This window comes from Nycticebus coucang, chromosome 4, assembly GCF_027406575.1.
Source record: "Nycticebus coucang isolate mNycCou1 chromosome 4, mNycCou1.pri, whole genome shotgun sequence".
In the NCBI taxonomy this organism is placed as follows: Eukaryota; Metazoa; Chordata; class Mammalia; order Primates; family Lorisidae; genus Nycticebus; species Nycticebus coucang.
The window spans coordinates 134666598-134677952 of NC_069783.1; the positions used below are offsets into that span (position 1 = coordinate 134666598).

Below are 11355 nucleotides of genomic sequence, written 5' to 3' on the forward strand. Positions count from 1 at the left end.
GGCAAGAGAATCGCCTAAGCCCAAGGATTTGGTGGTTGCTGTGAGCTGTGACATTACAGCACTCTACCCAGGGCCAAGGCACTCTACCAAGGGCGATATAGTGAAACTCTGTCTCAAAAAAATAAATAAATAAAACTTAAAAAATTCAAAACAAGGAAAGCTATGACTAATTGAGATAGAACACACCCTTCTAAGTTATCTGATTCTGATTCTGTGGGATCTCTGGGCTTTTTATCGCCCTTGAGCTCTTCTGCAACTCTGTACATTGTAGAAAACTGATAGCAATGTGAATGATTCTTATCTGGGGACAACCCTCCCCAACAGTTTTGCCTCCATTAGCAAATTTATTTCAGTGTGTCTGTTCTTTGAATTTAGATCAGTAGATTTTTTTTTTTTGGCTAGGGCTAGGTTTGAACCCACCACCTCTGGCATAAGGGTCTGGTGTCCTGCCCCTTTGAGCCACAGGCGCCACCCTAGATCGGTAGATGTTAACTAATAATAACATCTTACCAGTTCCTTCCTTTTTCATGAGTTAAACTTTTTGATACATGTTTAGTTTATATTTGTATGAGAGTTGCGATTTTACTTTTTAAAAATAACCCCAGGGCGGCTCCTGTGCTCAGTGGGTAGGGCGCCAGCCCTATATACCGAGGGTGGCAGGTTCAAACCCAGCCCTGCCTGCACTGCAACAATAAAAAAAAAATAGCCGGGCGTTGTGGCAGGTGCCTGTAGTTCCAGCTACTCGGGAGGCTGAGGCAAGAGAATCACCTAAGCCCAGGAGCTGGAGGTTGCTGTGAGCTGTGTGACGCAACAGCACTCTACCAAGGGCGATAAAGTGCAAACTCTGTCTCCACAAAAAAAAAATTACCGGGCGGCGCCTGTGGCTCAGTGAGTAGGGCGCCGGCCCCATATGCCGAGGGTGGCGTGTTCAAACCCAGCCCCGGCCAAACTGCAACAAAAAACTAGCCGGGCGTTGTGGCGGGCGCCTGTAGTCCCAGCTGCTCGGGAGGCTGAGGCAAGAGAATCGCGTAAGCCCAAGAGTTAGAGGTTGCTGTGAGCCGTGTGACGCCATGGCACTCTACCCGAGGGCGGTACAGTGAGACTCTGTCTCTACAAAAAAAAAAAAAAAAAAAAATTACCCTTTGAGGCCAGGTGCGGTGGCTAACGCCTGTAATCCCAGCATTCACTCTGGGAGGCTGAGGTCAGTGGATTGCCTGAGCTCAGGAGTTCAAAACCAGCCTAAACAAGAGTGAGACCCCATTTCTAAAAAACAAAAGCTGTACATTGTGGCGGGCGCCTGTAGTCCCAGCTACTTGGGAGGCTGAGGCAAGAGGATCGCTTGAGCCCAAGGGTTTGAGGTTGCTGTGAGCTATGATGCTACGGCTGGCCCACTACCAAGGGCCACAAAGTGAGATTCTGTCTCGGAAAAAAAAAAAAAATTACCCTTTAACATTAGGAACAAAAATCCTTTGAACATTCTTGAACGTGACAAAAATGCCTTTAATGAGCAAAATCCACAAAAGTTGATTCTACCATTCAAATTCCAAAGCCAAAGAACCGTTTTCCACCAAGTAGGAGGTTGCGGAGCAGAGGTTTCCTGAACGGCAACCAGGCACCGGACCTTGGAGACTGCCAAATGCTGTCACCAAGGCTGGAAAAGGCAGGGTGGGTTCAACCAGACTCTGAGCCTCTAAGAGCCATGTCTGGCTGGGGCTGCAGGGTGACCTTGTCGTACATCTGGTGAGAGTGCTGCTGAGGTTTCCTGGCCAGCATTGGGACTGTTAGGGCTCCTAAGGATAGTGCCCAGGTGGACAGCATCCTCAGGGACCAAAGATAAGACTTGGCACAAAGGGGTTAGATGAGGGGGCCAGAGCAGACAGCCTTCCCTGCCAGGCCTCAGAACCTGAATTCTATAGTGTGGACAGGGCCAGTCACAGCTCATGGCAATCTCAAATTCTGCTTTGGGATAGGGGAGAGACATGAAGCAATCTTCTTGAAGAAGACTGGCCTGGTGCCAGGCACAGGACAGAGAGGGTGACCGTCTCAGTCAGGGGATCTGGGATGGGGACAGTGTCAGAGGGGAGGTGAGTGATCTGAGGGTGGAGCATAGAACCATGGGGACACCATGTCAGTGTGACCTCTGGGCGGTCCCATTGGCCTCCTCTTCCCCTGGTTCTCCTGTCCTTGCCCATTCTCTCGGCTCCCCAGGAATGGAGGGACAGGAAGAATAGGCAGCTGGGGCAGCTGGCCATGAGCTGAGAGGGGATCTCATAAAGTGCCACCACTGGGGAAGGAGGTGGCCAGCCTTGAGCAGGAGCCCTCAAGATGCCGCCATGACCTCTGTTAAACCAAACTCACAGGAGGCCGTCATGTGGGACTGAGTTTCTGCACTAGGTCCCAGCAGACCAAACCAGAATGGAGTTACTCATCCTATCGTTCCACGTCACCGAAACTACGGTGTTGTATGACCTTCCTAGAAATCAGGAGAGAGAGATAATAGCCAAACCCCCAGCATGATAAGAAAGTCTCCTCTGCTCTAACCTTTGCAAGGAAAATAACTTTGAAGTGACCAATCCTCTTTTTGTTCTGTTTCTGCTTTTCTCAGCCCTTTTCTGTTATGAAAACCAACCTCTTCTGCTCAGCTCATCAGAACATTCATTTTATACCATGGAATGAAGTGTTGCCTGATTTTAGAATTGCAAAGAAAGCCAGTTAAGCTCTTTAAGCTATCCTAGCACTCTGGAAGGTCAAGGTGGGTGGATTGCTTGAGCTCAGGAATCTGAGACCAGCCTGAGCAAGAGCGAGACCCCATCTCTACTAAAAATAGAAAAACTAGCCAGGTGTTGTGGTGGGCACCTGTGATCCTAGCTACTTGGGATCACGATGTCTTTTCTTTTTTTGAGACAAGAGTCTCACTTTGCCACCCTTGTCTTGAGCTGAAGAATTTGAGGTTGCTGTAAGCTGTGACTCCAGAACACTCTACCCAGGGCAAAAGAAAAGAAGACCTTTAGGCTAAATTTGTTGTAGTTTTGTTTTGACACCTCCACTCAAAGCCTAAGAACACCCCAGCCTTGGAAACTGACATTCCCTTCCTGTCAGGGCCTTTCACCACGGAGATGGGTGGAGTCCCACTGACCCACTTTGGGGACCCTCCTGAGCCCAGCCCCTCTGGCTTTCCTATGACCTGCTCAGCTCGTTCTGAGCACTACACCCCAAGGCCCACGTGCCCACTGACCACCCCACTGGGCCCAGCTGCCCCCATTTGCACCACAGCTGGAGGAGCCAAGAACCAAGGCCAAATTTTAAACAGAAAACAACTGTTCCCAATGGTTAGCAAGTGATCAGCTCTGAGTTCCAGGATGTGGACATCGGGCTTAGAATTCTTCACATGCCTCCCTCAGAGTCAGTCAAGCTCTGAGCCTGGCAAATGTGCAACTGTCAGCCAAGCAGAGAAGTGTTGCAGACAGAGCTGAGCTGTTTGCCTTCCCAGCCAGGCCCACTCACCCCATGTACCCAGTGACTAGGGCCTGAAAGCCAGGCAGCTCCCTGGGATCTCCAGCTGGCCTGCCGGCTTCCCCGAGGAAACATGGAAAGGGCAATGGCTGGGGGCACTGTGTCTACCCTTCTTTATGCCCTACAAGTATCAGAGATCCCACTTCATAGTCATGGAAACTGAGGGCAGTGAGAGGAAGGGGAGGGTGAGCTGGTGCTTCACCAGTTCTGTGCTTTGCCAGACTTGAGTTCAAACCCTGGCTTAGGTAGCTGCTAGCTGTGTGACCTTAAGCATGTTCCTTAACCTCTCTGTACCTCCACTTCTCCTTTGAACAGTGACAGTACTCCCACACCTATCAGGGGTTTGTGGGGACTAAATAACAGGTCTTCACCCTATTAATGCCCCCTGCACACCATGCTTCTCATCAAAGCATTTTGCACAGAACAAATACACACTAATGTACTGTAATGATGCATTGAAGTCTGTCTGGAGAAAGAGCATCCCGAGGCTGGGGCCTGGCCTGAGGCAGGGAGTCAGAGACAGTTCCTCTCACCATTTCTCAGCCCTCCACCCCCAGACTTCCCTCTGTAGAAAGCAATAACCCTTTCCTGGCCTCCTGATCCAACTCCACACAGTACTGGTGTGATATTGTGATATATAATTTAGGGAAGAGAAAACACGTGACCAATTTTTCCAGCACTCATAAATTCTTAGCTGGGATACCTCTGTAATAAAAGACAGATTAGGGTGGCGCCTGTGGTTCAAGGAGTAGGGTGCTGGCCCCATATACCGGAGGTGGTGGGTTCAAGGAGTAGGGTGCCAGCCGTGGCGGGTTCAAACCCTGCCCTGGCCAAAAATAAATAAATAAAAGACAGATTAATGGGGGGAAAAGAAGGCACACAAAGTTATTGATGTGCATATAGACACAGGAGCCATACACAAAAGAATAAAAGGAAGGGGCAAAGGACTGAAGTTCTTTTTTTTTCTTTTTCTTTTTGCAGTTTTTGGCCAGGGCTGGGTTTGAACCTACCACCTCTGGCATATGGGCCTGGTGCCTGTTGCGTGACCCGAGACGCGAACGAGCAGCAGCTTTGCTGTAGGTGTAAACTCGCTCCTGTAATTATTAAGTCAAGAAACAGACTATACACCGTTTGATGGCATATAGCAAAGTTCTTTATTCCACGTTTAAGTTTTATACCCTTCCAGTCACATACACACCTAATCCATTATCTATTAGCTGAATTTGAACTTGAAAGGAAATTTATCATATCAATGTAACCACTTGTGTAGTAAATCTCTTCCTCTAAACAGTGACTAGTTTTCCGAGCAGGGCACAAAGACAAAAATAGCTATAGGGGAACAGAGTTAATCTTCAAGCATTCACTCAGTTTACTCAGTATGAAGTAACGACTGTGACCTTCCTTCAGGGCAGACCACCTATAGACCTGTGACAATATGTTGTTAACATATGTCAACCCTCTGGCCCGTATCTGAGGAAGGGCGGCATGCCCTTGGATCTCAGGCTTCACGGGGTGTACTGCTTCAGAGAAAAGGCCTAAGGAATTTTCCAAAGAGCCTAACTCTGTGAGTAACCCAGGGGGGGTCCAAGCGTCTTAAGCCTCTGGAAGAAAAGCATGTCATTTTAAACTCACACTGAATTTACTTTGTGTGCTTGATGTAGGATAAGTTTATTTCTAAATATTATCCTACAGTGCCCTACTCCTTTGAGCCGGACTGAAGTTCTTAATTATACAGAGGTTACACGGGAAGAGGAAAGAGGTCCTGGGTAGGTGTGGTGGTTCATGCCTAGAATCCCAGCACTTTGGGAGGCTGAGGCAGGAGGATCGCTTCAGGCCAGGAGTTCGAGACCAGCCTGGACAAAACCTGAGACCTTATCATTACAATTTTAAAAATTAGTTGGATGTAGTGGCACACACCTGTAGTCCTAGGGGAGGCTGAAGTGGGGGGTGGGCATGGCTGAAGCCCAAGTGTTCAAGGCTGCATTGACCTACGATTGTGCCACCGCACTGTAGCCTGGGTGACAGAGTGAGACAGAAGGGAAAGGAAGAGAAGAGAGAAGAGATGGAAGGGGAGGAATGGGGAGGGGAGGAGGGAGAGGAGAGGAGGGAAGGAAAGGGAAAGGAGGAAGGGAGGGAGGAAAGAAAAGAAAAGGGGACGGTGCCTGTGACTCACCGGGTAGGGCGCTGGCCCCATATACTGAGGGTGGAGGGTTCAAACCTGGCCTTGGCCAAACTGCAACAACAACAACAAAAAATAGCCGGGGGTTGTGGCGGGCACCTGTAGTCCCAGCTACTTGGGAGGCGGAGGCAGGAGAATTGCTTGAGCCCAGGAGTTGGAGGTTGCTGTGAGCTGTGATGCCACAGCAGTCTACCCAGGGCGACAGCTTAAACTCTGTCTCAAAAAATAAATAAATAAAAATAAAAATAAATAAAAATTAAAAGGTCAGGTACACACCTGTAGTCTCAAGTAGGTGGAAGGATTGCTTGGTTCAAGGAACTAAGACTGTATAGTGTGCTGAGGTCACACCTAGGAATAGACACAGCACTCCAGCCTGAGCAACATAGTGAGACCCCACCTCTAAAAAAAAATAAAAAAAATAAACAAATATACAGGCTGGGCGCTGTGGCTCCTGCTGTAATCCCAGCACTCTGGGAGGCTGAGGCAGGTGGATTGCTTGAGGTCACAAGTTTGAAACCAGCCTGAGCCACACGGAGACCCTGTCTCTAAAAATAGCCAGGCATTGTGTTGGGCGCCTGTTGTCTCAGCTACTCAGGAGGCTGAGGCAAGAGAATTGCTTAAGCCCAAAAGTTTGAGGTTGCTGTGAGCTGTAACATCACGGCACTCCACTGAGGGCAACAAAGTGAGACTCTGTCTTAAAAAATATATAAATTAAATAAATAAAAAGTGCTAGGCATTCTCCTTTTCCTAGGAGTTAATTTGCACCTACTCCTTTTCACTAACATAGAATCTACAGGTGTAAATCTCCTTCTCAAGAGAGCATGTCCCTTATTTGCAGCCCTTCTGAATGGTTCTCTCAAAATACATTTTTTTTTTTTTTTTGTAGAGACAGAGTCTCACTTTATGGCCCTCGGTAGAGTGCCGTGGCCTCACACAGCTCACAGCAACCTCCAACTCCTGGGCTTAAGCAATTCTCTTGCCTCAGCCTCCCGAGTAGCTGGGACTACAGGCGCCCGCCACAACGCCCGGCTATTTTTTGGTTGCAGTTTGGCTGGGGCCGGGTTTGAACCTGCCACCCTCGGTATATGGGGCCGGCGCCTTACCGACTGAGCCACAGGCGCCGCCCTCAAAATACATTTTTGAAGCAAATTATTCTGGTTTCCTTCCATAATAAGAAATGTGTATTTCAGTCCTCATCCCAATTCCTGGCACGCAACTCTTAAGTGGTAGGTGTCTTTGGGGCAATTCCACTGACTGACAGGTGGCTGGGGGCTGTAGACAGCCTCAGATGGGTCTGGTTGCCAGGGAAACCAACATCATGCTTAGAGGGGTAGAACTTTCAGCCAAATCCCCCAATCTCCAGGTAGGGGAGAGGGGCTGAAGATCGAGTTGGCCGTCAGTGGGTAATAATGTGATCAATCGGCCTATGTAATGAGGCCTCCATGAAAACCTAAAAAGGATGGCGTGGGAGCGCTTGTCGACAGTCTGGAGGTGGTGTGCCCAAGAGAGCAGGGAAGCTCCATGCCACCCCAATACATACAACCCAGATGTTTCTGAATCATTAGCTGTTCTTGAGCTGAATCCTTTTATGTTAATCAGGCAAATGTAACTGTTTCTCTGAGTTCTGTGAGCTGTTCTAGCAGATTATCAAACCTGAGAAGGGGGTGATGGGAGCCTCCAATTTTTAGACGGAAGTTGGGCTGAACCTGGGCACCCACTACCTGTGATTGGCATCTGAAGCGGGGACAGTCTTATGGGACTAAGCCCTTCATTTGTGGGGTCTGCGCTAACTCTGGTTAGTGTTAGAAGCGAATTGAACTGTAGGACACTGGCTGGCGTTGGAGATTCAGGTCAGAGCGACAAAAGAGTCCACGCATTTGGTCACAGAAATGTTTGTTGTGTGTTGAGTTCGAGTATGGTGAGAACAGTTTGCTTTCTCATGCAACTGGGGACCACAGGAAACCGATGCCAACCTAAATAACAGACCCAGAGGCTCTCTACAAGACAATGATGTTGGCTGAGCACAGTGGCTCACACTTGTAATCCTAGCACCCTGGAGGCCAAGGCAGGTGGATTGCCTGAGCTCAGGAGTTCGAGACCGGCCTTAGCGGGGAGAGAGGAGGAAGGAAGGGGATGGGAGGGTCATCCTCTTGGGGGTAGGACACAATTATAAGAGGGACTTCATCTAACAATTGCAACCAGCGTAACCTAACTCTTTGTACCCTCCATGAATCCCAAATGATTAAAAAAAAAAAAAAAAGTAAGACCTCATTGCTACAAAAATAGAAAAACTAGCTGGGCACTGTAGTGGGTCCCGGTAGGCCCAGCTACTCAGGAGGCTGAGGTAGGAGGATTGCTTGAACCCAGGAGTTTGAGGTTGCTTGAGCTATGATGCCAGGGCACTCTAGCCCAGCGGGACAGAGTGAGACTTTTTCTCCAAAAAAAAAAAAAAAAGTTTTTTGGGAATAGACATTGCAGTGGGAATGCATGTGCCGTAGTGAACCATGTTCATACCCAGGAGATAAAGGAAGGCAAAGGGTTTTAGAGGAAAAAGGAGGAGGATTACATAATTGTTTTGAGATAATTACCCTTGGCTATAAGGATCAATAGCAAGGGTGGCGCCAGTCCTAGGCTGCAGAGGAATTTGCTGAGCACATGTCCTCATAAAAATACTGTCTCTGGGCTTGGCGCTTGTAGCTCAGCAGCTACGGCGCCAGCCACATACACTGGAGCTGGTGGGTTCGAACCTGGCCTGGGCCTGCCAAACAACAATGACAAATAAAACAAAAAAAATAGCCAGGCACTGTGGCAGGCACCTGTAGTCCCAGCTACTCAGGAGGCTAAGGCAAGAGAATCTCTTGAGCCCAAGAGTTTGAGGTTACCAAAGGCAACATAGTGAGACTCTGTCTCCAAAAAAAAAAAAAATTGTGGGCGGCACCTGTGGCTCAGCGGAGTAAGGCGCCAGCCCCATATGCTGGAGATGGTGGGTTCAGACCCAGCCCTGGCCAAAAACTACAAAAAAAAAAAAAAAAAAATTGTGGGTGTGTAGATGTCAATGACCTTTGTACATGGTAGTGTTTTTTGTGGTCTTTTGTGATACTTTTTGTTATCTGGCATTCATGTGTGAGAACTCGCCCTCTTTCAGCAGATGAAGGATGAAAAGTAAAAATAATAATAAAAAAAAGAAAGAACATTTCATGGTTTTCTAGGTTCTGTATGTCAGGGTTTGTTTTTTTTTTTTTTTTTTTTTTTGAGACAATCTCATCCTGTCGCCCTCGGTAGAGAGCTGTGGCATCACAGCTCACAGCAACCTCAAACTCTTAGGCTTATGTGATTCTCTTGTCTCAGTCTCCCAAGTAACTGGGACTACAGGCGCCTGCCCCAATGCCTGGCTATTTTTTGTTGGCAATTGTCATTGTTGGTTAGCTGGCCCGGGCCAGGTTCACACCCGCCACCTTCAGTGTATGTGGCTGGTGCCATAACCACTGTGCTGAGCCAAGTGTCAGGGTTTTTAATGCAAGTGATTCCACTTTGATTCTGACAACTTTCACACCAAATAAACATTGTAGTGGAGGCCCGGGAAGAGCTGGGTGGACTCAGATGAAGGGACTTCCAAAGTACCTTACGTGACGGCTTCCATTATATTTACTGACTTTGGTGTCAAAACATCTACTTTTTTTTTGTTTTACTTTCTTATTTTTTTTGTCTTTTTTTTATCATAAAGAGGTAGATTATGTGTACATTATTTTTTAATTATATATTTATTTATTTATATTTATATTTTATTTTTTGCAGTTTTTGGCTGGGGCTGGGTTTGAACCTGCCATCTCCGGCCTGTGGGGCCAGTGCCCCACTCCTTTGAGCCCCAGACGCTGCCCGATCCTGTATAACATTAATGCATTTATGGGGTACAATGTGCTGATTTCATATCCAATTTGGAATGCTTACAACATACTGGTTAATATATTCCTCCCCTCATTTATTTAATTATTATGTTAAGACCTTTATACACTATATTAATATATTCTATATGAACCCTTGCAATATGCACCAGAGGTGTGATCCCACCATTCACCCTCCCTCCATCTGACTTCCCTCCTCCCCTCCCAGCAACCCCCCTTCATCCTTGGCCATAGTTGTGATCTATTCTTCATATGAATGTGTGAGAGATTGTAAATTGGTTTCATAATAGTACTGAGTACATTGGATACTTTTTCCTCCATTATTGAGATACTTTACTCAGTAGGATATGTTCCACCTCCAAAGCGTCTACCTTTTTTTTTTTTTTTGAGACAGAGCCTCAAGCTGTGGCCCTGGGTAGAGTGCCGTGACAGCACAGTTCACAGCAACCTCCAACTCCTGGGCTCAAGCGACTCCCTGCCTCTGCCTCCCAAGTAGCTGGGACTATAGGCGCCAGCCACAATGCCTGGCTATTTTTTGGTTGCAGCTGTCATTGTTGTAGGCAGGCCTGGGCTGGATTCCAACCTGCCAGCTCAGGTGCATGTGACTGGCGCCTTAGCCGCTTGAGCCACAGGCGCTGAGCCTAAAGCGTCTACTTTCGTCCTTGTTTTATACATAAGGCTCAGAGAGCAGTCAGCGGTGGAACCAAGTTTTGGCCTCTGAATTCTATGTAGGGATCCCCAGATTGCACAGGAGCACCTAGGGAGTCCTATACACCCATCTAAATCTTCAGGATATGGCTCGGCACCCGTAGCACAGTGGTTAGGGCAATGGCCACATGCACTGGGGCTGTTAGTTTGAACCCGGCTGGACCTGGCGGGTGCCTGTAGTCCCAGCTATTTGGGACCCTGAGGCAAGAGAATTTGTTGAGCCCAAGAGTTTGAGGTTGCTGTGAGCTGTGATGCCCCAGCACTCTACTGAGGGTGACATAGTGAGACTCTGTCTCAAAAAAAAAAATTTTTTTTGAAAAAAAGAATAAATAAATCTTCAGGATATGGCAGCTCTCTTTAAAAAATTCTCCCTTTAAGCTTTTTTTTTTTTTTTTTTTTTTTTGGCTTTTGGCCGGGGCTGGGTTTGAACCTGCCACCTCCGGCATATGGGACTGGCGCCCTACTCCTTGAGCCACAGGCGCCACCCTCCCTTTAAGCTTTTAAGGGTGGACTTAGTTGAGGGCAAATTTTGAGCAAATGGGTAAAAAGTAGGAATGATTTTTATTGTTAAATGTTTGTTTTTTGGTGCTCACTTAGGCAGCACATATACCAAAATTGGAACAATATAGAGAAGATTAGCTTGGCCCCCATGCAAGGATGACATGCAAATTCGTGAAGTGTTCCATATTTTTGTAAAAAAAAAAAAAAAAGTTTATTTTTTTGAGACAGGGTCTGGCTCTGCTGTCCAGGCAGGGATACAATTGCGTGATTATAGCTCACTGCAGCCTTGAACTCCTGACCTCAGATGATCCTCCCACCTCAGATCCCAAAGTGTTGGGATGACGTGTGAGCCACCACACACAGCCAGGTTAATGTTTTAAACCCCGGCTATAAATAAATGATGTGCTGTGTTTATTGGAAATGCCTGAGGCAGTTCAGAGTTTTAGAAAGATCTAGAGGAAGGAAAAACAAAACTGTTGAGAGAGCCACCCTGGGGAGGAACTAATCTTAAGTTGTCACCAAGCCTTGCCTGTCACAGCAGCCAGGGGACGA

The 11355-nt window shown here is 47.5% G+C and overlaps 1 non-coding gene across 1 annotated transcript; it reads left to right on the forward strand.

The window, feature by feature from the left end:
• The first annotated feature begins 10887 nt into the window (after window positions 1-10887).
• On the forward strand, window positions 10888-10994 carry LOC128585138 (U6 spliceosomal RNA). The gene has a single exon (XR_008379883.1). It is a non-coding gene; the product is annotated as a U6 spliceosomal RNA (small nuclear RNA).
• Window positions 10995-11355: the final 361 nt, after the last annotated feature.